Raw genomic sequence first — 27,578 nt, forward strand, 5'->3', positions numbered from 1 at the left:
TGTGGAATCTGATGAACAAAATAAACTAACAAACAAAATAGAAACAGACTCACAGATACAGAGAACAGACTGACAGCTGTCAGGGGCAAGGGAGAGGCAGCAGGGTGAAAAAGGTGAAGGGATTAAGCAAAATAAAAATCAAAAACCTCATAGACAGAAATCAGTATAGTGATTTCCAGAGGGAAAGGGAGGTAGGGGGAGGTGGAAGAGGGTAAATGGATAAATGATGATGGAAGGAAACCAATTGGGTGGTGAACACACAGTACAATATATAGATTATGTATTATAGAATTGTACCCCTGATACCTATATAATTTTATTAACCAATGTCACCCCAGTAAGTTCAATAAAAATAAATTAGTTAATTAAAAAATAAAAAGATAGGGAAAAAAAGAAATTCAATAACCTTTATGACCTAACCTCAGAAGCTATTCAGTGTCACATCTGCCATAGTCACAGTCCTGCTCAGATTTCAAGAGAGTGAACATAGACATCTCTTGATATAGGACTTTCAACATTACAGTGTAAGATGAACACACTGGAAGGAACATATTGACGTGGCTGTCTTTGAAAAATACAATTTAGCCCAGTTGGTGTTGCTCAGTGGTTGAGTGTCAACCTAGGAACCAAGAGGTCATGGTTCAATTTCCAGTCAGGGCACATGCCCAGGTTGCAGGCTCAATCCCCAGTAGAGAGTGTGCAGGAGGCAGCTGTTGGATGATATTTCTCTCTCATCGATGTTTCTCTCTATACTTCTCCGTTCCTCTCTCTAAAAAAATCAATAAAAACATATTTAAAAAAAGAAAAATACAATTTAGTACAAGGCCTGAGTAAATGCTCAATACACATTTTTAATGATGAAAGAAGGGAGGGCGCCCGGCCGGGCGTGGCTCAGCGATTGAGCGTCGATCTAGGATCCTGGCGATCAGGGTTCGATTCCCGGTCAGGGCACAGGCCCGGGTTGCAGGCTGCAGCTGATCAATGACTCTGTCATCACTGATGTTTCTATCTCTCTCTCTCCCTCTCCTTTCCTCTCTCTGAAATCAATAAAGATATATTTAAAAAAAAAAAAAAAAGAGAGGGCAACTAACCAGATATATACCTTCTTACCCCTCCTTGCAGGGCCCTTGGCCTTTTCTTTGCCCTACTGAGCAAAAGCCTTCAGTCCTGTTTTTTCTGGGACTCAGAAATCTTTTAGCATGTCCCTAAGTAGAGTGACTGGCATGGTGGCTTTGCAATGTGTCAACTCAGCTAGGCTGATCTTCCTATTCCAGAAACCCCTTTTCTATATGTTTCTCATTATGGTGAGCAACAAGAGAGATTCTTATATGAAATTTGAAAGAAAGAAGAGAACAGCGGCCATTTTGTGTCTCACACACATCGTCACTGATCTGCTAACTCACTTCATTAAAATGATACAGCAGCTGGGATTTCAACTGCTCCACCACCCCTTGGTTCCTCCTCCATCTGCTTCTACTCCTGGGCTAGGTGTGTGGGTTTTGCTCTGTGATGAAAGGTCCCCAGCTTTCACATGACAACCATCCTACTAAGGTTAGCAGCAACAAGAGCTGACACAGATATCAGACCATCCTGTGGTCTTCTTGTGAGTTCCAACTCATTCTTGCTTTCCCTCACTTCATATCCATATTTCCTTCTTCCACTGCCTGCTCTATGGACTTTAAGCTCCAGCCTCAGAAACAAAGATAATAATCTTACAGAGACTGCTTAACTAGTTTCCACAATTGTTTAAGGTCAAATCCCTGTGACAATTCCCTTTAGTGTGTGCATGTGTGTGTGTGTATGTAGTGGTTTTGCTTCTCTGGTTGATCCCTATATGATGCAGAATTTGATATCAGAAGGCTCCAGTTCAAGTATGCAAGTTTCTATGAATTAATTTTTAAACAGTTTATTGGGAAATAATTGACATACATATTGATTAATTTTTCATTCACTCAAAATTCAATAAATATTATGTCTAGCCTCATCTATATCTCTTTTCATCTAGTCTTTTTATTTTCAATAGACTATCTCTTTAAAAAGCATGACTAAGTGTTATTTAACTTTTGATATTTTTCAAACAGCTGTTAAATAAGTAAATGAGAAAATAAATGTTTATGAGAACCCAGATTCCATTTTTACTGTGAGGGAAAAACGTTACCAGAGATACGAAGAATAATGACTTATCAGGAATAATTTTCTATTTGAGGGTCTCTTAAAGACAGAATGGGCCCAGCTGGTGTGGCTCAGTGGATGAATGTAGACCCATGAACCTGGAGATCACGGTACAGTTCCTGGTGGGGACACATGCCCAGGTTGCTGGCTCAGTCCCCGGTGCATGGCATGCAGGAGACAGCCGATCGATGTTTCTCTCTCATGACTGATGCTTCTATCTCTCCTTCTCCATTCCTTTCTCTGAAACCAATAAAAAAATATTTTTGAAAAAAAGAATAGAGTGTTAGGAATTTAAGCTTCCAAAATATGTTTTAGTCTTAGGTATGGTTGGAGGAGGAATATTTATGTACATTCTATTGTTTAGCTTTTGTGTATGCTGTGTCTCATGTAGTACCTCCTGAGGAGCTGGAGACAGGAAAACAGAATAAGAGAACAAAGAACCTCTCCATTCATATACCCTAACACACCTATTCCTGAGGTTGGGTGTTCCTCACTCTTCTGCTCTGAAGAAGGCGAATTAAGTCATTTAGGTAATTTGTACAAAGTGGTCTCCATCAAACAACCTTGTGATGGCCTTACTGACAAGGGCTACTTAGCTGCTTCCAAGTTGCATAAATTACAATTTAAAATCTGTTGCACAGGGAAACTTTACTGTGACTCATTTTTCTTTGATGATGGATATGCATCAACTCATGCATTTTTAGAGAGCTCATATTTGTGTGTAGATGTGTCTGTTTTGCAATTTAAATATTTCATTTTTATGACTGATATTAAAAGGCTGTAGCACTCTAATACCACTGGATGGGAGGCCCCCTAGACTTTTATTAATTATGTGTAATGTTCAGAGTACCTGGACATTATTTTCATAATGCCTAAATTTTGAAAGATTTAAAGCATATCACTTTGCCAGACTCTTTGAGTCTTTCCACATCCAAACATTCCAATGAAGAAAAAATATTCCTAAGTTTTATCTGAATTAGATAAAAGAACTATATAGTTCTTTTATCAAGAGCTACACAACTGGGACACACTTTAATGACTGTCTCAGTTGTTAATATACTGAAATACTTCCATATTGTTTGATGAAGAGATGCTGCTCTGCATTCCAAAAGCCCCTTATACTCACCACCCAGTCACTTCTCTCTGTTTCCCAGAACCCCACATACCACTCCTTGACCCAGCAAGTAAGGAGCTATTGTCCACCACAACAGGTATTTTCAGGGCCCTACCCCAACACTCAGGTGGGTCTTCAGTCTGATGCTTGAGGTATATACAGCTGTTAAATATTTTTAATATCTCTCCTAGACACAGATTAAATGTAGGAGGCTGGCATGGAAGTTGGGAGACTTAAGTTGGAGCCAGGCCTTAACCTCCCCAGGACTTAGTTTACCCCATTTATGAAATGGACGTAAAGATTATATCTAATGACCCTTTCAGTTCTATCCTGGGATTCCATGATTTAGAAACATCTGAATCTTTTCCATTTTTCATCTTGGGGGTTTTGGTATCCTGTGGAAGGAAGAAGATGACTAAAGGATAGCTTGTTCCAAAATGCTGTCCAAGCAATGGGATTTGTCAAGAAAGAAAGCAGTGTAAACAAAATGCAGAACACTGTATAAAATCCCCGGGTAACCATGCTGAGAAAACTATTTGCAATTTTGATTATGAAACCTGGAAATATTCATATTGGAGTTGGAAAGGGAGGGGCAGCTAAAATGACTGAAAAACAAAACAAAACAGGATGTCTCTCTGTTTGAAGGCAGATGAAAGATTTCTTTTTCTTCTGCCTAGAAAGGCAAGGTTGTGTAGGAGATAGAGTCAAATGCTATATACCTTTTTGAAAGTCATGGAGGGATGAACACTAACTTATCCATTAAACCTTATAAGCAGCTCCTAAAGATTGAAAGGTCTACATTGAGAGGACTCTTCCTTCTGTGCCCCCGACAAGGTATGAAGTGGGGTGATGAGCCTATAAAACTTGTTACTCCCAAGATGTACCACGAGAAATTTATGTGGATTCAAATAAGATATTTTGTTTTGACAAATCTATAACTTATACAGAAACACTGATGTTCAAGGATCATCAGGGAAGGCAATTTGAACCTCTTGTAACCCAGCATGGCCACTGTCAAAGAGGGAATATAGGCCTAAACGACACCTAAGTATGCTCCAGAAGGATAATTGACTTTTATCTTTTTCTATTTTTCTTTATTTTGTTATTATTATTTTATAGAAATAATGAATGATAACTTTCAAAAAGAAAAGTCAGACAGTTCAGAACACTATGAAATGAAAAGTAAAATTTTCCTATGTCAATATCCTTCTCCCCAGAGTTAATAGTATATATATAGTTTATTTAATAAAATATCTTAGGTACCTTTCTATATAAGTACATATAAATGTACTTAATTCTTTTTAGTGGCTGTAATGCATAATTTACTTAACCTGCTTTGTTACAATTAGGATGTTTCCAGCATTTGCCACATTTGCACTGTTACAATGAATATTTTTGTATCTCACATGTATCTTATACCTTGGTTCACTTGTTTGTTAGGGTGCTTCTATACAATAACTTTCTGGAAAAAGTACTACTATATTAAATTATATCATATGATACATTTTGATGAAATGGTCAATTTGTCTTCCAAGTTATGTTCTAAACAACTATTTATTAGTGTACTGTGTTCCCTACACTATCACAATATGACAGTTGTTACATTTCCATGTTTTTAATGCTTCTTCTCCCAGCTAAAAAGAAGAGTATTCATTTAAATATATTCCTACTCTCTTAAGAGAACAGATGTTGTGAGGATAGCAAAGTGATATGAATAAACTTGGGGACTTGGAGGAATGCCATATAACAATATCCCTACTGGCCAAATGTAAAAAATCAAAGAGCTGTCTGATGAATTTCATTTCTAGATTCCCAAACAGAGTATTTAATCCAAATCTTATTTTAAATGTATTTTATTATATATTTCACTCCTAGAAAAGAATATACCTTAAAAAGTATAAAGAATGAACACCTGTATAGAATCTTCTTTCTTTATGACAATGAGAGCTTGGGTTTAATAGAATAGTGGCAATTTTCATGTCCATTGACCTTATCATTAGGGAGATCACACAGTCTTCCCATTTTGTACCCTTTGCCTAATCCTCCCCCAATCTGTATCCAATAAAGTATAAGTGATTAATAGAGCTTATCCATTTTAATTTTGTGACTGTTCTGAAGGAGTTAATTTCAGTGAACATTGTGGGTTTGTTTAAATTCAAAAGCTAAGGGGTTAAGGTGTCATACATCCCAGGATTATATGCATATTACTAAGAAACAAGTCCTTATGTCCAAGGAATAAATCCCTAGTTGTGAACTTTTCAGCATTAAAAAGCAGACAAGAATGTATTTGGTAGAATGGGCCTGGAGGGAAACCTAGCTGAAGGTATATGTGTATTGGGAAGGTGAGGCAGAGGTCCACATGCCTCTGAAATACAACTGCTGCTACTGGTTATGCAAATTGATGAAAAATGGCAGAGCTGGGAAGCTGGCTGATGTTAAGAAATAGCTCCTTTGTCTCCTCTGCCTCAGCCTGCATCATAGAACTCCAGATACTGCTATAAACAGAAAGATAACATGAATGTCCCCCACTCTACCCCAGCTGCATCCTACTACATCACAGAAACACAGGCCTTTGGGTGTCTGATAAAGAAGGAAGTGTTTTTCAAGCAGGAATGTAGAGCCTAGGGTAGAAATTTCAGCCGGCTTATAGATCTGGGCATTGGTTTGCTACTCCTTGTCACTTTGGTTTTTATTACCATGGCTACACTTTGCACACCCTGTGACCATGGGCACTTACTGGCTTTATGTTGCTTTTTTTTTATTTGAAGACCACACAGCATTTTTAAATCCCCAGTAGTCAGACATTTGTTTGCAGAACTTAATTCAAATAATTAACTAACTAACTAACTAAATAAATAAATAAATAAATGCCACTTCCTCTTTTGCAAGGCTGCCAACTTGTTTTCTTCAAGGAGCAATTATGTCACTGCCAAAATCACACTGATCAATTATCTCCTTGTATTTGAATTTTAAGATGAAGCCCTCCAGAGGGTTAGGCTCAGAAAGAACCAGTGATAGTTTACTTTGCTTGATTCAAGCTCAATTTAAAATTTACATCTTAATAAAAAAAAAAAAAAGCTGCTTTCTTTCTATTTTCAACTGAAAGAGGAAAAATAATGTTGAAAGGGGGTTAAGGCTTACCTTAGTAATTAGGGAGTCTCAATGGATTAGACTTGCTAATAGAAACCCAATTAAAACACATTTTTAAAGGATTTTGTTAGAACTTGTAAACACCCCAGAGCTAGTTCTAGAATGTCAGCTCTTTTCCTTTTAAGCTTAGAATTATATTTTTGTTGTATGTTGCATACCAAGTAGAACTAGAGGAAATCAGTCTATGTTAATCAATTTTTAGACAACACACAAATCCCTAGCACTTTAGAGCAGGATATGACTTCGTAATTTCCTTGTAGTTCACATGTTATGGCCTGTCCTTTTATTAGAGAAGCCTGTCATTAATAAAAAGATCTACATTGCTTCATTTGTGTCTGAAGATCTGAAAGTGCTGTACTTAGTAAGTTCACAGTCTCACTGCCAACAGGCAGGCACCTGCCAGGTTGAGAGGGTACAGCCATCTGGAACAGCATGGAACAGGGTGAGGAAAGCTTTTTTCAGTTTACAAAGAAAGAAATTACTGCATAAAATGGGACCAACAAATGAATGCCTTCTCTACTCACCTGCTGTTCCTGAGCAAGAATTAATTTAGTCCTTTGGTTATTTTCAGGGAGCTTTGGGAAGAAAAGCCATTTCATAAATCCCCATGGATACAGAGATTGCTGCATGGTTATCATCACATCCACTGCCCCAGGATCCCTGTGAATTGTTACATGGCTTGGTTGACTCTGACTCACTGACACTTGCTGCTGTGAAGCACTTTGATGTCCTCACTGCTGATAAGCCCAGTATGAGGGTTTCAGAGCAATGAATCCAAGACGAACTAGCTGCCTTGGGCTCATCACAGGTATTAATACTCTCAGTTTTGCTTGGGTACGAGTCAGAAGACAGGGATGATAAAGATTATACATTTGACCCACTGTACTGTCAGTCTGAGAATATAATAAAAAGAGCCTTTTATTGACTCTACCCTTAAGATTTCCAGAGTCTTTCTGGGGGTCCTCATGATACTAAAGCAATGAATGTTCAATTCAGTGATTAATTAGCCAAGGTGAGTGTCTTAGTTTTGCTACCCCAAAAAGCAGACCTCAAGAAAAACATCCAAATGCCAGTAGCTTATTTAGTAGGCGATTCTGAGAAACACTGTTAAGTGAATGGAGGAGCAAGACCAGGAAGATAAGGAAAGTGATAAACGGTAAACTTTTCAGCAAGATACCACTGTGGAACCCCGAGGGAAACTTGGAGAGATAGTGTGGAACAGAGTTTAGCAAACTATAACCCATGGACCAAGTCCAACATTGTTTTATACAGCCCGTGAGCTAAGAATGGTTTTTATGTGGTTTAATGAGTAAAAAATTTTAAAAAGTATAATGTTTTGTGACACATGAAAATTATATGAAATTCAAATTTCAGTGTCCATAAAGTGTATTGGAACACAGCTATGTTCATTCATTTATGAATTTTTTATGGCTGCCTTCATTCTACAGCAGCAGAGTTGAATAGTTACAACAGAGGCTATGTGGCCTACAAAGTCTAATATGTTTACTATCTACCCTTTACAGAAATATTTTGCTGACCTATGATGTAGACTTACACTTCAGAATTATCCCAACTGAAAGGCTTGAGAGTTGGAGTCATCCACCAATTCCCATCCACTGGTGCATGAGGGCTGCTCCCAGAGGGCTTTAATTTCCCAGCACTTACACTTGCCCTGCAGAATATCCAGATATTCTGTTTTGTTTTGTTTTTAATTTTTATTTATTGATTTTAGAGAGAAAAAAGAAGGGAGGGAGGGAGAGAGGGAGAAAGAGGGAGAGAGAGAAAGAAACATCAGTTTGTTGTTCCATTTATTTATACATTCATTGGTTGATTCTTCTATGTATCCTGACCGGGTATTGAATCTGCAACCTTGGTGTACTGGGACGATGCTCTAACCAGCTGAACTACTGGCCCAGGGTAGAATATCCAGATATTCTGAATTCTATGAAAATTCATTCTCAACTCCAAATGACATAATTTCATATTTTCCTAATTAAACATGAAAACATACATTTTGTAAATTCCTAGTTTTCGAAACTCCTGAGAAACTCAGCTCCATTCTGGGTCCAAGAGCACAGAATGAGTTAAATGTTTCTGTCCATGTGTCAATCATGGATTGAATTAAGCAATGTAACAAGTTATATAGAAGTGCATTAGGGTCAAAATATGCTGCCTCTGTGATATGAAGTATGTTTTCTCAAAGGACAACAATCTGTGATAATGGGTAAATTGGAGCTGAGAATGTCTTTTAAGTCCACATAACTTCACCAAGTAGATAATGAGTTATTTCAGTTAGAATGATAGCAAAACCTAAATGGAGATTTTATAATTTCATAATTAATAATATTTTGCTTGTAAATAAGTGAAATTGATGAAACATAAAAGGCAGAAGCATTTTCCAAGTAATTATAAATCAAAATTGCCATTTGCTAGGGCAAAACTTGTTCTGCTACAGGATTCTAGACACCACTCATTCCTAAGACTGTATATCCTCTGCACAGGTGCTTTTTGTTTATTAAAAAACAACACATTTTACTGAAATATAATATTCATATAGAAAAAGTGCTCATATCATAAGTGATCACTCCTGTGATTAGCCACTAGGTCAAGAAATAAGATATGGCTAGTAGACCAGAAACCCCATCATGCTTACTTTCTAATTGAAGCCTAACTTTATTCAATTTTATACAGCCTTATACACTAATTTACTAATTTAGTTATATGGTCAACACTGGCAAAGTCTCTTTTGTTAAAAGTCACAGTAGCAGCATAGCTTAAAATCCAAAATCATTCAGAGAAGATTAAATTGGAAAGAAAATTAAATTTTTTGTTTAGAAACTATTTAAAATTCATCTCTGGTCACTAAAACTAAGCACAATTGTTTCTTCCAATAAACATGTTAAAGACTCCAGAGTTTTAGATGTTGTTTATCTCCCAACATGCCAGTATATTGTTAAAGAGAAAAAGTCTACTTGTCTAAGCCCATATTCAAAGTTAGAACAAACTATATACTTTAATGATCTTCTGTATGACCCTCTTATTTTGTACTGTATGTGCTAGAGAAATCCCAGATAAAGTGTTGCCAAATTTCATTATGCCTGTATAAACTTCCTCTTGCTAATTTGAAGATTAACCTTCCTGTCTTGGGATTCTCCCACCAACAGACATGCCTCCTATGCAAAGCTTTCCCAGATTTCCTGCCTTAGGAGGAGGATCCATGATAGCAAGGTAGGAAAGCACTTATCTACAGTGGTCTGCTTCTATTTTTTTGGCTTGCTTTATGTGTTTTTCCCAAGCCAGCAGGCACTGTCCTCCCACTGTTTAAGGTGGTCTCCAAAATCTCACTTATTCATTCAAGTATTTCATTCATTTGATAAATCTTTGAGTCTAATAGGTCAGGCAATATATTCTCATATTTCCCTGCCACACTTCACCCCCAACTACCACACACACACCCCTTTGATTCATCTCAGCTAGAGCAGAAAGGAGACTGGGAGAATGTACACCCTGTCCTGGGGTCTTCCACATTACCAAAGTCACCAGAACCACATGGCATATCTACACAACTTTAGATGGTAGAACAGGGATGTGGTAGTTGACTCCCCTGAAAGAGCTCTTAAGGAAACCAAAGTGCTATTGCCAGCAAGATTTACCTTCTGGCCCCTGAAGGCTGTTAGGCAGTTGAATAGGTTTGACTATCAAAAGAAATCAAAGTTATTAAGCATTTCAAGGGATCGAAGGTCCAGCTAAGATTTAGGCAATATAGCTTTGGGTTTAACAAGATAGCCCTAAAAATGGATGACAACCTCAGTTCAGCTCTATGCCTGTAAAATCAGTTTTGTAATCAATATTTGGAGAATATTATCTGTGTCTTCCATTAGGTCAGGCAGCATGGGATATGGCCATAACAATTTCAGTTCTATTTCCTCTGTCCTTTGAATCATACCTAAATGTTTTCCTTAGGGTTCCAACCTTAGGCTAATAGATTTGCAAAAGAGTTTATTTATTCTTAGTGTACCAGTATTATGTCTTTTACTCTTCTATTGGATATTTTTCTTTTGAACAATAACTAGCCCCTTGTTTCCTTATTCTTGGAAGGAGTCCATTATACCATGCACCAAATCTCATTGATACCTGTGAGCTCACATATGCCTCAGAATATTAAAATATTAGATTACCTTTTTATTGCTTTTAATGATAAATGCTCCTTGTGTTGTTATATAGCAGGGTTAGCAAACACCTGGTAAGCATGCTCTCATCCCTCCTTCTTGCACAAGGCAGGCATTGCTAGTCAGGCACAGCTTTCTGAATGCAACTTCACAATATTTTTCAACACAAAGTTCAGGAAACCCCTACCAAGTTGAAGCCAACCTGCCATTTTTGGTATGCTAGGCTATGAATCTTCTTTTTAGGGGTTAATATCAAGAAAATTACTTTTGAAATAGGTTGGAGCCTGTTTTTAATTTGGAATGGATGGAAAGAAAGAGAAGCGCAAATAGAGCATTGCTCATATAAAGCAATATTTTTCCAAGGAGAATGCTTATTGAAGATTTAATTTCCATTCCAGCAGATGGACTCTAATGTTTAAACAGGATCTGTTGAGTTTGGAGAGACCTCTCGTGGGTCATTTAGCTCATAGCTCAGCACTACCACAAGACCTCATTATTTTTCTTAAATCCTATCTTAAAGATGAACAAGTGTCTAATGATTCTTTAAATAGTGATTTTACTACCTCCTTTGGATGCATCTGCCATAACTTCTGTATTCTAATAGCATCATAGCTTCTGTATTTTAATAGCTACCAATTATTCTCTAATATTTATTTAAATTTTCCCCAAAGCATCACAAGTCCATTCCTGCATCCTTTATACTCACCCCTGCTTTTAGCTTTTTAAATTAATTCAGTGGGTAGTCACAGCTGGCAGATACTGAATAAGAAACATCAGCCATGGATGTTATGGATAGACTGGTCAGTATAACCCCCTTGGACTTAACAGTTGTTCCTAATGAGTTCCCATTTTGAACCCACCTCTCTTGACTCTAAAAGCTTGGAGAATGCTTCGCAGTCATGCATCTGGCCCTTTGGGTTTAAATGTTACTATGGATCTTTTCTTTTCTCACTTGCTTGTTTCCTTTTTTTTTTTTTTTTTTTGTAGTACTTAGGGCTGCTTCAGCCAGGAGTCCCTGCAGTGCTTCTCTCTATTATTCAACTCACATAAGGATAATTCAGACAAATTCTTCTAGAGCCTCATTTAGAATGTTGACATTAGAGCATGATTATGTCTAGACTGTGCATGCCCAGGTCTATTAATTAGTGTCCTTATCAACCATAGATGGAGTGGGAAGTTATCTTTGTAGTATGATTTAAGTGGATAGACTTTATAATAAAAAATATCTTCCCTACTCAAGAGTGCTAGAAATTCCTCACAGGCAAGCCTTTTTCTTGATTAACCATAAGGCAATCTAAGATTCTCTTTTAAAATGCTGATGACCCATTAGATCAAAATCTCTAGTATGAATTAGATATTATTTTAGCCCACTTTATTCTCAAATAGATGATAGTTTAGCATAAGTAATATAATGGAGTCCTTGGAAGAAGTGATGCTCAAAGGGAAGAAAAGACAGCAAAGTCATGTTGGTAAAGCACCAAAAGAATATTTTGCCTATTGGTCACCATATGGTCATGGGCTACCCTGAAGTTAAGTTTCACACCCTAACAAGTAAGACTTTGTCATAGTGTTTCCTTAAGGTTAGGTTCCAAATTAATATCTCTCCTACTTATCACGTGTTCTTTATTCATTTATTTAACCTTTGGCTGCCTGAAACTTCAAAGATTAGCTTCATGACATCTTATTACCAGGACCTGAGAGGTCTTTATTATTTTTCACTGTCCATCAAATCTCAGCTTCTCCTCAAGGCCAAGATCATTACATACCCCCCCCAAACCAAGCCTTCTCTGAGACTTCAGTGCTGACATGATATCTCCTTACTTTCAATTTATTTAGCAAAAATTACTCTAGGGAATGAAAATGAAAAGGAAGCAAACTATATTCATTGAGTACCCAGTATCTACTAGGCACTAAGCTAACTACATTTCATAAGGTATTACACCTTTAATATTCACAACAACCATGTCACATAGGCATTATTATCTCCGTTATATAATGGAAACTGAAATCAGAAAGGATCTGTAACTTTCCAAAATTTAGAAAACCAGGTCCAAGATCCCTATCCTCTCTCTGCCTATCATTCCATTAGGAAGTTAGCATACATAGCTTTGTACTGATATTCTTTTATGTGTGAGGAAACTCCTGTGTAATAATATTTAATGCTCTCTTTTACTTAAAAATTGAACCTTTAAAAAGTGAAAAGGATTAATTGAAATTACACTAAGGATTATAGAAACTCAAAAGAGAAACCCACTGAGATTGCTAAAGCAAGAACTTGCATTTTATGCTAAAATATTTCCCATCTTTCTGATTGCAGCTTTCCACAAATGTATTACAGGTGTGCAATGCAGTGGTTCTCTATAGCCTTCAGGGCAGCTCAGTGCAGTCCAGAGGGACTGAGAGTGTCTGGCCAATTGCCTCTGTCAATGAGCACTCTCCTCTTCTTATCCATAATGTCTTACAAATATTATCACTTTCTATGTGTGCAATGATATAGGAAAGGTAGAAAGTTATCATTTTAAATACCTATTTTCATAAAGAAGGGTTTCAGAATAGTATCTCCTTACTTTTGGTGGCCATGGATAATTTTCTTAATTGACCAATGAGACTCAAGGTAAATTATGTTCGTTATATAACCACTTTTGTTTTCTTGTAGCTTTGAAGCATAAGGCTTTGTACAACAGAGAGAGTAAAATGAAAATGAGGGTCAGAACTGTCCTTCTTAAAGGAAACAGAGATCTGCTTGGAAAATTGGCCTGTACTTAACTGGAAAGTTAAGGAGAAACATGCTATGTCTTTTGTTCTTAAAGTAAACCATTAGGTTAGGCCAGTCAGCAAGATTCTAATTCCAAACCTGAGAACATTTCAAAAAATTTAACTAGCTAGTGCTGGGCAACTATTTAGTATCTGGATGCCTGGAAGGTCTATGTGTAAGACAGAGTAAAGCTTTCCTGAGAAAAGAATGTAAAAAATTTATTAAGGAATTATTGGTAAAAGTAGCTTAAATTCAGTCATTTTGCCCAAGTGTCTTATTTTTTTTACTAGTCACTCTAGCTTTCCTTTCATTAATATTTGCATGAAAGTATATCTTATTTTTCTTTTAATATACTTACATCATTATATTTTAAGAGAGTCTCTTGTAAACAGCATATAGTTGGGTCCTGTTTTTTTGTTTTTTGTTTTTTTTAATCCATTCTAACAATCTCTGACTTTTACATTTAATTTAATTATTGATATTTGGATTTAGGCTTACTATTTTATTATTTGTTTTGTGAGTGTTCCCTCTGTTTTTCATTTCTCTGTTTCTCCTTTTCTGCCTCCTTTTGGATTACTTGAACATGCTTTACTATTCCATTTTACTTACTCTATTGTGTGTTTTACTGTCTGTACAGTACTTTTAGTGTTTATTCTAGGGATTATAATATCCATAGTCAACTTTTTACTGTCTACTCACAATCAATGAGTAGTATATTTTTCTAATTCAAGTGGAAAAATATAACAAAAATATAGGTCCCTTTACCCTCCCTCCTTTATATTTTTGTAGTATATTTACATACATCAAAAACTTTATCAGAAAATGTGATAAATTCCACTTTCAATCATTAAAAATATTTTAAGGAACTCAACATGGAAGAATATTCTGTTTACCCAGATGTTTACCATTTTGCTACTCTTTTTTAATTCCTAATGTTCCAGGTTTCTTTCTGGCACCATTTCCCTTCTGTCTGAAGAACTTCTTTGAGCAGTTCTTTCAGAAAAGTTCTGATGGCAGGGGACTTCCAGTTTCTGGTTTCTCATGTAAGATGCTTGGAAGTCGCCACTTCATCCAAACAAGTAAAAAAATGAGCAGTCTGAAAAATCAACAACTCTTCCTGGATCCACGAGAGAAGGGAGGACATAGAGCAAACCATTGCCTTCAAGATTGGAGAGACAAGCAAATAAAGGGATTTGCAGCTTACTGGAAAAGAGACTCAGTAGCAGAAACCACTGTGGGAACCATCCTTGGGGTAGGGAAACCAGAATTGTAATTGACAGATTGGTGCAGGCTCAGTGTTTAAAACGCTAAGTGTTAAAACTCCCAGGGACCCACACATAGGGGGGTCTTGCAGTATTGTGAGGTTTACCACATAGAGCTCAATCAGTTTCCCATAGTAAATATCAGAGAAAAATCTCTCCAGTCTTCCATCAGGGGATGGTGTGGGGTCCTGGGCCCCGGGGCAGCGGACCGCGGCGACCTGGTGTTCTTGAAAGAGATCAGCCAGGCGCGTCAGTGCTGAGGCCCCCTGTAAATCAGGGAGCGCCTAATTGCCTGCTGCCCTGTGTGCTCAGCCCCGCATGGTTCCCAGATCCAATTAGACCAGATACTCCCCTACCTTATCTGGGAAACATTCCTCTGAGATGCCAGTGTGGCTGCAGCCTCCTCTAAAGTGTTGTATCTAGGAATGTCTTAGAAGTTCAGAAGGTTGGCCGAATGCCCTGAAACGCTGTATATAATGCTGTGACTCTGAATAAAGCTTGCTTGACTCTCACTCAGCATCCCTGAGGGAGAGAGCCCTCCCAGCCCCATTGTCTCTTCTCTTTCTTTTCTTCTTCACCTCCGGAGCACAGTCCCGCACGCCGCGGCTGGTTCGCGGCAGGATGGGAAAAAGGAACCATTTTGAAATACACAAGAGCACTGTATTCTTAGCAAGGCCAGCCCTTAAGGGAAACTAGTTAACCAGAGACTAACTGACTTGGGGAAGTGAAATACACAACTCCAGCCTACTCTACCCATCATGTCTTACCTAAGAGGAGAGGGATGTGAGGGAAAACTTAGAAACACTTGTAAAGTTTATAGTCCAGATGCACAGGCTCACTAACAGACTGAGACCTAATCACAAGACCATAGAATACTTCCCCTGCTCCCATGCTTCACCTCCACATTACTAAAGGCCTAATTATAGCAGTTCCTTTTACCTGGTGCATCATTTCTGGCTATCAAGAAAAATTACAAGGCACACCAAAAGGCAAACACACAAAATTTGAAGAGACAGAGCTAGCATCAGGACCAGACATGGCAGGAATTTCAGACTGGGAATTTAAACAACTATTATTTATGTGCTAAAGGTCCTAATGCACAAAGTAGACAGCATGCAAGAACAGATGGGCAATGTAATCAGAGAAACGGGAATCCTAAGAAAGAATTAAAAAGAAATGCAAAACATAAAGGACACTGTAACAGATATGAACAATGCCTTCAATGGGCTTATTAGTAAACTGGACACAACAGAGAAAAAAAATCTCCGTGCTACAGGATATATAAATAAATGCTTGAAAATTGAAAATGAAAGAGAACAAAGACTGAAATAACAGAAGAAAATATCCAGGGACTGTGGGACACTTGTAAAAATTGTAACATGTGTAATGGTAATGCCAGAAAGAAAAGAGAGAATGAAACAGAAGAAATACTCAAAACAATAATGACTGAGAATGTCCCCAGGTTAATGTGAGACACCAAACCACAGATCGAGGAAGCTCAGAGAACACCAAGCAGGATAAATACCAAAAATAAACAACCAAAAAACCCCCACAACTTGGCATATGATTTTCAAATGGCAAACATCAAAGATAAACAGTTTTAGAAGAAACCAGATTTATAAAACACTTTACCTATAGAGGAACAAAGGTAAGAATACATCTGACGCCAGCTGGGCATGGCTCAGTCGTTGAGCATCCACCTAGGATCCAGGTCATCAGGGTTTGATTCCCGGTCAGGGCACATGCCCAGGTTGCGGGCTTGATCCCCAGTCGGGGGCATGCAGGAGGCAGCCGATCAATGACTCTCTCATCATTGATGTTTCTATCTCTCTCTCTACCTCTCCTTTCCTCTCTCTGAAGTCAATAAAGATATAGTTTAAAAAAAAAAATACATCTGACTTCTTGAAACCATTCATGCAATGAAAGAGTGGAGTGAAATACTTAAAGTATTGGGAGAAAAAGAAAACACCAACCTGTAATTCTGTGCTCTGCAAAGTTATCTTTCAAAAGTGAACGATAAATATTTTCTTGGACAAACAAAAATTTGTGGAATTTGTTGCCAATACATCTGCCTTGCAGGAAATGTTAAAAGACATTCTTTGAGAGGAGTAAAAGAATATGAGTCAGAAACTCAGATCTACATAAACATAGGAAGAGCAGTGAAGAATAACTAAGTAAAAGTAAAATATTTTTCTTATTTTTTAAATCTTAATTCATTCAACAGATAACAGTTTGATTAAAATAATAATAGCAACAATGTATTCAATTATGTATGCATCTATGTATATATGCTTATGTATGCTTATATAAGTGAAATGAATGACAACAATGCTATAAGGTAGAGGAGGAAGGAATTAGGATTATTTTGTTTTTATAAGGTACTCTACCAGTGTAGTAGTATAGTGTTATTTGAAAGAGGACTTGGATTAGATGTAAATGCATATTGCAATCTTTAGGGCAACCAATTAAAAAATAGTTTAAAAATAGAAATATAACTATATGCTAATAAAGGAGAGAAAATGGAATAATAGAAATGCTCAAATAAAACTACAAAAGGCAGAAAAAGTGTAGAATACAATCAAGAAACAAAGGTAACAAATAGAAAACAGTAATGAACATGATAAACATTAATCCACCTATATCAATAATCATCTTGAATGTCAGTGGTCTAGATGCAGCAGTTAAAAGATGGAGATTGTCAGAGTTGATAAAAAAGCACAACAATATGTTGTTGACAAGAAACCCATTTTAAATATAAAGGCACAGATAAATTAAAAAGTAAATGGATGGAGAAAAATATACCATGCTAACACTAATCAAAAGAAGACAGTAGTAGCTATAGTAATTTCATATAAAGCAGACTAAAAAGTAAAGAAATTTATCAGAAATTTTAAAAAAGGCAATATAATAATAAGGACAGGGTCAATTCTCCAAAAAGGCATAACAATTCTTAATGTGTATATACCAAACAATAGAGCATCAAATTACATGGAGCAAAAACTGATAGAACCACAAGGAGAAATAGATGAATCCACTCTCATAGTTGGAGACTTCAACAACCCTCAGAAATTGACAAATACAGCTGGCATAAAATCAGTAAGGACATAATTGAACCTAACAACACCATCAATCAACTGGATATAATTGACAGCTATAGACAGTTCCACCCAACAACATCAGGATATACATTTTTCTCCAGCTCACATGGTAGATCACATTCTGGATCTTTAAACACACTTTAACAAATTTAAGAGAATATAAATTATACAGTATCTGCTTTTAGATCATAATGGAACTAAACTAAATATCGATAACAAATATTATTGGAAAACTCCAAAATATGTTGAGATTAACCAACATACTTCTAAATAACACATGGACCAAATAAGAAATCTCAAGAGAATTTAAAAACTATTTTTAATTAAATCAAAATGAAAATGTAACTTATCAAAATTTGTGTCAAAGTAGTGAAAGCAGTGCCTAAAGGGAAATTTATAGATTTGAATATATGTACAAGGGTTGGCAAAAGTAGCTTTACAGTTGTAATACAAATAAATAATACAAGAATAAATAATACAAGAATAAACGCATATTCACAACTGTAATCCTACTTCTGCCCACCCCTTTATTATGAAAAAGATCTAAAATCAATAATCTAAGTTTCCACCTTAGGAAATTAGAAAAAGAAGAGCAAATTAATCCAAAGTAAACAGAGTAAAAGAAATAACAAGAATTAGAGCAGAAATCAATGAAATTGAAAACAGAAAGTCAATAAAGAAAATTAACAAAACCCAAAGCTAGTTTTTTGAAAAGATCAGTAAAATCGATAAGCCCCTACCCAGGCTAACAAAATTTAAAAAAAAAAAAAAAAAAAAGGGGAAAGAAATTAATAACATCAGAAATGAAAGAGAGGCATCACTACAAATCCCATGGGAATTAGAAGGATAATATAGTGATACTATGAACAATTTTATGTCCCCAAATTTGATAACCTAGTTGGCATGGACCAATTCCTTGAAAGACAAAATCTGCCAAAATTCACACAAGAAGAAAGAGATTATCTGAATAGGTCTGTATTTATTAAATAAATTGAATCAATAATTAATAACCTACTAAAATGGAAAACACCAGACCTATATGGATTTACTGGTGAATTCCACCATTTAAGGAAGACATTACACCACTTCTTTACAATCTCTTTCATAGGATCTAATTAGAGGGAATACTTTCTAACTCACTCTATGAGGCCCGCATTATCCTAATACTAAAACTAAACAAAGGCATTACAAGAATAAAAAAATACATACCAATATTTCTCATGAACATAGAAGCAAAATATTCAACAAAATGTTAGCAAATTAAGTCCAAAAATGTATGAAAAGATTATACGCTACAACTAAGTGACACCCCAGGTATGCAAGGCTGGTTCAACATTGAAAAATCAGGTAATGTAATCCATCACATCAACAGACTAAAAACAGGAAATATCACATGATCATATTAATAAATACAGAAAAAGCATTTGACAAAATTCAACACCCACTTATGATAAAAACTGACAGTAAATTAGGAATACAGGGGAACTTTTCAAATTTGATATAGACTCTACAAAAAATCTACAGCTAATATCATGCTTAATGGTGAGAAACTCCATGCTTTCCCACTCAGATCAGATAGGAGGCAAGGATTTCCCTCCTATCATTTATTTTCAACATCATACTGGAAGTCATAGCTAATACAATAAGGCAAAAAAAGTGAAATAAAATGTAAACAGATTGAGAGGGAAAAATAAAACTATCTTTATTTACAGACAACATGATGATCTATGTAGAAAACTGAAAAAATGAACAAAAACACTCCTGGAACTAAATAAGTATAGCAAGGTTGTGGAATACAAGGTTAATATAAGAGTCAATTACTTTCCTATATACCAACAATGAAAGTGGGAATTCAAAATTAAAAACACAATACAATTTATATTAGCACCTCCTAAAATAAAATACATATAAATCTAACAAAATAAATTCTCTTAGTTTTCTTTTGCCTGATAATGCCTTTATTTTACCCTCAGTACTGAAGGATTTAGTTGGCAGTTCTTTTCTTCCTGCATTAAAAAAATAAAATAAAATAAAATGCTCCTCCATTTCTTTCCTGCCTTCATCATTTCTAAAGGGTATTTGCTGGAATTCAAATTTTTCTTTTCCTATAAGTAATGTGTTATTTTCTCTGGCTGCTCTTAAGATTTTTCTTTAAATTTAGTTTTTAGCAGTTTGATTATGCTATGTCTGGGCATGGATTTCTTTGAGTTTATACTAGTTGAGATTCATCAGACTTCTTAAATCTGTAGGTTTATGTCTTTTTCCGATTTGGGAGGATTTTAACCACCATTTCCTGAAATGTTTTTTCTACAGCATACTCATTTTCATCTCCTTCTGGGACTCCAATGATGCAAATATTTAATCTTTAGTATTGTCCTACATGTCTCTGAAGGTATTCATTATTTTTTCTCCCTTTAGTTTGGATTGGATAATTTCTATAGATCTATCAATATATTTACTATTTCCTGTTTTATCTTCATTTTGCTATTGTTTCCATCTTGTGAATTTTTTATTTTGGTTATTGTATTTTTCAGTTCAAAATTTCCATTTGATACCTCTTTACTATTCTATTTCTCTGTTGAGACTTTATATCTTTCCATTCATTTCAACAGTGTTTTCATGAGGGGCAGAGTCCAAGACAGTGGTGTAGAAAGATCCTGCACTCACCTCCCATGAATACACCAAATTTATAGCTACTTATGGATCACTTCCCTCTAAAAATGATCTGAAGACAGGTAGGCAGAGACGTGATCTCACAAAAACCCCCACTCCTTGTGCAGTGATACCAAAACCAGACAAAGACACTACCAAAAAGGAAAATTACGGACCAATATCCCTGGTGAACATAGATGCAAAAATCCTTAATATGTTAGCAAATTGAATTCAACAATACATTAAAAGAATAATGGACCATGATCAAATGAGATTTATTTCAGTGCTGTAAGGATGGTTTAATATCCACAAATCAGTTACTGTGATATACCACATTTTAAAAAATGAAGGATAAAAATCATATGATCATCTCAACAGATACAGAAAAAGCATTTGACAAAATTCATCCAGTTATGAGAAAAATGCTCAACAAAGTGGATATAGAGGGAACATAACATAATAAAGGCCATATATGACAAACCCACAACTAACATCATACTCAACAGTTAAAAGTTGAAAGCTTTTCCTTTTAAGATCAGGAACAGGAAATGGTGCACATTTTACCACTTTTATTCAGCATAGTATTGGAAGCCATAGCCACAACAATTAGGCAAGAAAAAGAAATAAAAGGCATCCAAATTGTAAAGGAAGGAGTGAAATTGTCATTATTTGCAGAAGACATAATATTATATAGAGAAAACACTAATCATACCACCAAAAATTTACCAGAACTAATAAATGAATTCACTAGATTTGCCGGATGAAAAATTAATATACAGAAATCTATTGTGTTCCTATATGCTATTAACAGAATATCAGAAAGCAAAATTAAGAAAACTATTCCATTTACAATTGCAACAAAAAAGATAAAATACATAGAATAAATTTAACCAAGGAGGTCAAAGAGCTATACTCTGAAAACTACAAGATGTTGATGAAAGAAATTGAAGATTACACAAATAAATGGAAGGATATATTGTGCTCATGGATTGGAAGAATTAATATTATCAAAATGACTTTATATTACCCAAAGAAATCTATAGATTCAAAGTGATCTCTATCAAAATACTAATGGCATTTTTCCATTGATTTTTAGAGCAAGTGGAAGGGGGAGAGAGAGAGAAAGAGAGAAACATTGATGGGAGAGAGATACATCAATTGGTTGCCTCCCACATGTGCCCTGACCAGGGCCTGGGATCCAACCTGCAACCCAGGTATTTGGCCTTGACCAGGAATCAAACCCATGACCCTTTGGTGAGCTGGCCAATGCTCTAACCACTGAGCAACACCAGCCCAAGCACCAATGACATTTTTGACAGAACTAGAACAATCCTAAAATTTGTAAAAACAAACTAACACAAATGACCCAGAATAACCAAATATTGAGAGAGAAAAACAAAACTGAAGGTATCACATTCATAATTTTAAACTATAGTACAAAGCCATAGTAATGAAAACAGTATGGTTACTGACTCAAAAACACATAGATCAATGGAACAGAATAGAATCCAAAAATAAACCCACGCATATATGGTCAATTAATCTATGACAAAACAGGCAAGGATACACAATCAGAAAAAGACAGTCTCTTCAATAAATGGTGTTGGGAAACTTGGATAGACACATGCAAATAAATGAAACAAGACCATTATCTTATATCATATACAAAAATAAACTAACAAAGAATTAAAGATGTTAATGTAAGAACTGAAACCATAAAAAATCCTAGAATAACACATAAGCAGCAAGAGTTTTGACATCAATCTTCACAATATTTTTTTGGATATGTTTCTTCAGTCAAGAGCAGCAAAAGTAAAAATAAACAAATGGGACTACATTAGTTAAAAACCTTCTGCACAGTGAAAGAAATCATCAACAGAATGAAAAGGCAGCCTACTAAATAGGAGAAGATATTTGCAAATGATTTCTCTGATAAGGGTTTAATACCCAAAGTATATAAAGAACTCACAATTAAATAATTTTTTTAAAAATCTGGTTAAAAAATGGGCAGAGAACCTGAAGACATTTTTCCACAGAAGACATACAGTGGCCAAGAGGCACATGAAGAGATGCTCATCACTAATCATCAGGAAAATGCAAATCAAAACCACAAGAAGATATCTCACACCAGTCAGAATGACTATTATTAAATAACAAAAAATAATAAGTGTTGGTGAGGAAATGGAGAAAAAGGAACCCTCATACACTATTGGTGAGACTGTAAGCTGGTGCAGCCACTGTGGAAAACAGCATGGAGATTCCTCAAGAAATTAAAAGTAGAACTACCATATGATCCAGCAATTTCACTTCTGGGTGTATTAATCTGAAAAAAATGAAACACTAATTTGAAATGATATATACACCCTATGTTTATTGCAGCATTATTTAAAATAGCTAGGATGTGGGAGCAACCTAAGTGTTCATGCATAAATGAATGGATAAAGAAGATGTAATATGTATATATGTATACACACACAACAATGGATTATTACTCAGCAATGAAAAAGAATGAAATCTTGCCATTTGCAACACCATGGATGGACCTGGAGGGTATTATGCTAAGTGAAATGAATCAGACAGAGAAAGACAAATACGGTATGATTTCACTTATATGTGGAATCTAAAAACAAAATGAATGAGCAAAAATCCAAAAACAAAATAAAGGATAAACAAACTCTAGATAGAGAGAACAAGCTGGTTGTTGCCAGAGAGTGTAAGTACATTGGTGTGGGAATGGGCAAATTAGGTAAAGGGGATTAAGGGACACAAATTTATTACAATTATAAAATAATAATTCATAAGGAAGTAACAAACAGCATTGGGAATGTAATACTGTAATAACTTTGTATGGTGATAGAACATAACTAGATTTATCATGGTGACCACTTTATAATGTATATAAATATTGAATATAATATTATAAGTCAATTATACTTCAATAGAAATGAGTGTTCTCCTTTACTTCTTGGAACATTTTAATAATATTGGCTTTAAAATTCTTTGATAATTTCAACATATGTCATCTTGGCATTGGTGTCTGTTGGTTGTCTTTTCCCATGTGAGCTGATATTTTTCCTGCTTCTTTGTATGCTGAGTAATGATAGATTTTATCCTGGATATTTTGGAAGACTGGGTTATGAGATTCTGGATTTTTGTTTAAATCTTATGGGTAATGGAGACATTTTTAAACAGGCAATCAAATTGTTTGACTTCAGGCTGCACATTCCAACCAGTCTACTAGTCTTCTTTGGGTTGTGGTTCTAATGTCTGTTGAGTTCTAAAGACTCTGCAGTATTATCATATTTGTCTTATGTATGTGTGACACCCAGTGGTAAGTCTGGAACCAAGGCTGTGTTCTACCCCATAATTCAATTCTCAAAAATTTTGTTATGTTGGTTAGGGTCAGATCCACATACGCATAACTAGGGAGTGATCCTAGGAATTCATAAACAACTTTATAGAGTTGTTTTCCCAAGCTCTATCCTCTTCAACATTTTTCCATTATTTTTTCCCTGGGGCTTTCCTTTCAGTCTCTGACCTCAGAAAGATGGGGTTTTAGATACTATGCTGTGCACTTCCCACTATTGTACCCATGTCTGAGACTGAGCTGCAGGAGGGAAAGGAGAGAAAAACGGCAGTAGGGCTCACCACATCTTCTTGGGACACAGCTCTTCTAATCAAACATAATGGTTCTCCTCTTCACTCAGAGTTTTGGGTACTTGTAGGCCCACATTGATGGCACTGTCTCTACTGCTGCTGCTGCTACTGCAGATTTCTTGGAGTGCAAAAGAACAGAGAAACAGAAAAAACCTGGGAGATTTCTCCGACCCTCTCTAAGCATCAGGAGATCTCTTTCCTCCCCCTCCAGGCAGAACTAGAGAGCTGCTTCTGGAGCTCTCTTTGTCCATGACCTAGTTCCACTTATAGGTTTTGGGCTTCCTTGAGTCTAGGCCATTGATATCAGAGGAAAAATAATCGATAAACACCACTAGTTTGGTAGTACTTTGGATTCTGGTCTGTCTTCTTTCCCAGTCTGAATGCTACTGTTTACTTTTCAGAGTCCTCAAATAGCTGCCCTTTGCATTCTTTCCAGTTCTTATAGCTGCACTGAATGGGATAAATAAGGTGTAGTTATCCCATTTTACTTAGAACCAGAATCTCCTATTTCTTTTATAACTTTCTACAAATACATCTCTGTATTTATTCACAGAATCTCTTTTATTATTTTTACAACTTTTTCCTTGGAAAAGCCTCCTCAATAGCTGAATAACTATAGTACCTTAGGTAAAGTAACCTAGAAGCAGAGAATGAGACTGGGATTCATTTTATGGGAGTGTTCTCAGGAGCAACCTGTAAGGAAGGTAGTGGAGGAAGCAGGAAAGGCAAGAGAAGAAGCTAAACAAAGAAGTGGTTTCAGTAGAGTCTAGCATCAGCTTGATTCCATAGAGAGCTCTAGAGCAAAGTTGGCACCACAAAATTGTCTCCCTTGAGGCAAAGGATTTGGTCTTTTGCTCCTTCATACCAGTCAGTCATTAGCTGTGTTGATGGCTATATAACCTCTTAGTTATATCTGGATGAGGTAGCTCCCATCAACTAAGAACAATTCTCCAGAAAGAAAAAAAAAGAAAAAAAAATGCATCTGTGAGCTGTGAGTAGCCAACCCTCAAGCTGCTAAATAGAAAATAAATAGAGGCGATCTTAGTTCTGGGTAATGTGGAGTCAGAGGCTGGCAAAGGAGCTCTGGGTGGGGCATTAATCACACATATCAGTGGTAGTCATTGATTGCTTCCATTTCCTTCCAAAACACAGAGACCCAATAACTAATGGTGGTATTGCAGCCTCTAAGGAAATGGTTCTCAATATTTACTGTGCATGAGAATCACTGGGGAGCTTATTAACAGTGCAGATTTCAACACCAATCCAAAGATTCTTTTTCAATATATTTGTGATGAGACCTGCATTTTAACTAGGAGCCTCATGATTCACTTTTAGATTATGTGAGTGGTCATACAACCTGACCTATTTCAGTGATGGTAAACAACACTGTTTTATTTTTATCTCCCCCAATAAATCTGAAACTGCTATGGGTAGATGTTAAACTGTAATAGTTTCCCTTATGGTGATGTTCACAACTATATATATATATATTTTTTCAATATATCTTTATTGATTTCAGAGAGAGGAAAGGAGAGGAAGAGAGAGAGATAGAAACATCAATGATGAGAGAGTCATTGATCGAGCCCACAACCCGGGCATGTGCCCTGACCAGGAATCAAACCCCGATTGCCTGGATCCTAGGTCGATGCTCAACCACTGAGCCACGCCCGGCCAGGCCACAACTATATATATGTTTATACTGAATGTTTTTTAAGAACTCTTGCAATTCACTGTTCCAAGTAATACAAGTAACTACTTTATGGGGGGCCTGAAATAAGGTGGTTATAAGTATCTGGGTCACAAAAGCAAAATCTCAGACCATGAACCATAGGAGTTGTAGAATCCTAGGAGTTAATAGAGGCAGTTAGCCCCATAAACAGTGAATCATAACTTTTAAAAATTAATCTTCAGATAGTCCAGGGCTATCAGAGGCTGACTGACACAAAATGCCCATCTCTGCACCACAAATCAAAACATACGGCTGGGATGGGCCCAAGAGACTAGCATCTGTTTTTACAGCTCTAATTGTCCATATAGATTGGGGTCAGTATCAATCACTATAAAGGACAGAATATTGATCAGTATCCATACCTGCGTAGCAATACCAGCTCCATTTTAGATATTTAGACAGAAGCTAATATAAAAAATCCAACAATATTGCCAAAGGGACATAATAAAACAAAAACTAATATAAGAAACCAATAGATTGTCAAGTATTCCTTTAATTCCTTTGTAAGAATGAGGCTGCATGCTGTGAGAGCAAAGGGTTTACTTAGGAAGATCTATTTAATATGATGAAGTATCTTCCTACAGAAAATCTTAAAAATCAGTAATTATGCTCTCTTGCATTTTATCCTTTATGATTTTATTAGCTTTTCAAATATATAGTACTGCATGATTAAATAGGGTAGTTATTTTATCTATTCATGAAGATCAAATGGAAGCTATGCGGTTTGTCCAGTTGTAGTTTAGGAAATCTGATATGTAAGGAAACATGTTAAGATCTTATGGTCCATTAAAAGTACATATATTTTAATGATTACTCATCAAAATGTCATTTATTGTCATAAAAATTAAGTGGTTTGGGATTTGTTATTCCCAAAGTGGGTATCCTTGAGGCTGACCCTTGCCCAAAGACATGTTTATAAATATGTTAGCTTTACAAAACAGCTGAAGCTCTTAGTTGTTTATATTCCCTTAATGACTGACTCTTTGTTTGCTTCTGACATATAGTTAAATTAGCTTGTTGTTTGTTGATAAATCCTTCTAGGACTCAAGAGGTCAAAGTAAAGAACCAGTGTTGTGTGGCAACCCATGATTATCTGTTTCAATTCCTTGAGGAAAGAGAAGCCCTGAGCTGAAGAGATGAACAGTAGGCAATAAATTGATTAATGGGCATCAGGGAAGATCATTTTTCTGGCTTCATTTATGTGTGTGTGTAAGCAGGCAGGCAAGACTAGTCATACCTCTGAGCAAAGGTAAAAAATGATTGGGGATGAGTTGGGGAATTGACCAAGGAGTTATAATCCTGGGAGGTCATTTTGTCTTCTGGGTTGAATAGTTTCTGGAGGAATCCAGAGACCATGAAAATGAGTGTGGGTGAATTGGATTAGACCTTGTGTTGCAGGCTGGGCTTTCTGGGAAGCTGACTCAGACAGAGCATAGGAGGCAGGAGGCTTATTAGGACATGTCCTTGGGATCAATACCTGGGGAAAGGAGGAGAAGGAAGCAAGAGTGGGCAGAGAGAGAAGCAGAGCTGTGATGCAGGCCCGACAACAGCCTCGGTCAACCCATAGGGAGCTCTGGAGCTATAACGCCCCTTCAGCGTTGTCCTGAGTTGGACCAAAATGGCTGGGAGCTTGTATTTCTGCATTGATCTGTCATTAGATATGGACGACCTCAGAAGGTCATCGAGGAAACCACCTTTTAGTCAGGATGGCTCTCAGCAGCTTAGGCAATCCCTGAAAGGTCCTGGAGCTGAGGGTTGTCTACCACCAGAACGCCTAGTAGCTGCAACAAAAAGGACTTCACTGAAGGCGAATCTGGGCA

At 36.3% G+C, this 27,578-nt stretch overlaps 1 long non-coding RNA gene across 1 annotated transcript in view; it reads left to right on the forward strand.

The window, feature by feature from the left end:
• LOC308551474 overlaps positions 1 to 15,164 on the forward strand; it is a 41,153-nt gene extending 25,989 nt beyond the window's left edge. Inside the window, exon 4 of the long non-coding RNA XR_013998028.1 lies at positions 14,302 to 15,164. This is a non-coding gene — a long non-coding RNA (uncharacterized lncRNA). The remainder of the gene's footprint in view (positions 1 to 14,301) is intronic.
• The last annotated feature ends 12,414 nt before the right edge of the window (positions 15,165 to 27,578 follow it).

Source organism: Miniopterus schreibersii, assembly GCF_964146895.1.
Source record: "Miniopterus schreibersii genome assembly, chromosome: X".
NCBI lineage: Eukaryota > Metazoa > Chordata > Mammalia > Chiroptera > Miniopteridae > Miniopterus > Miniopterus schreibersii.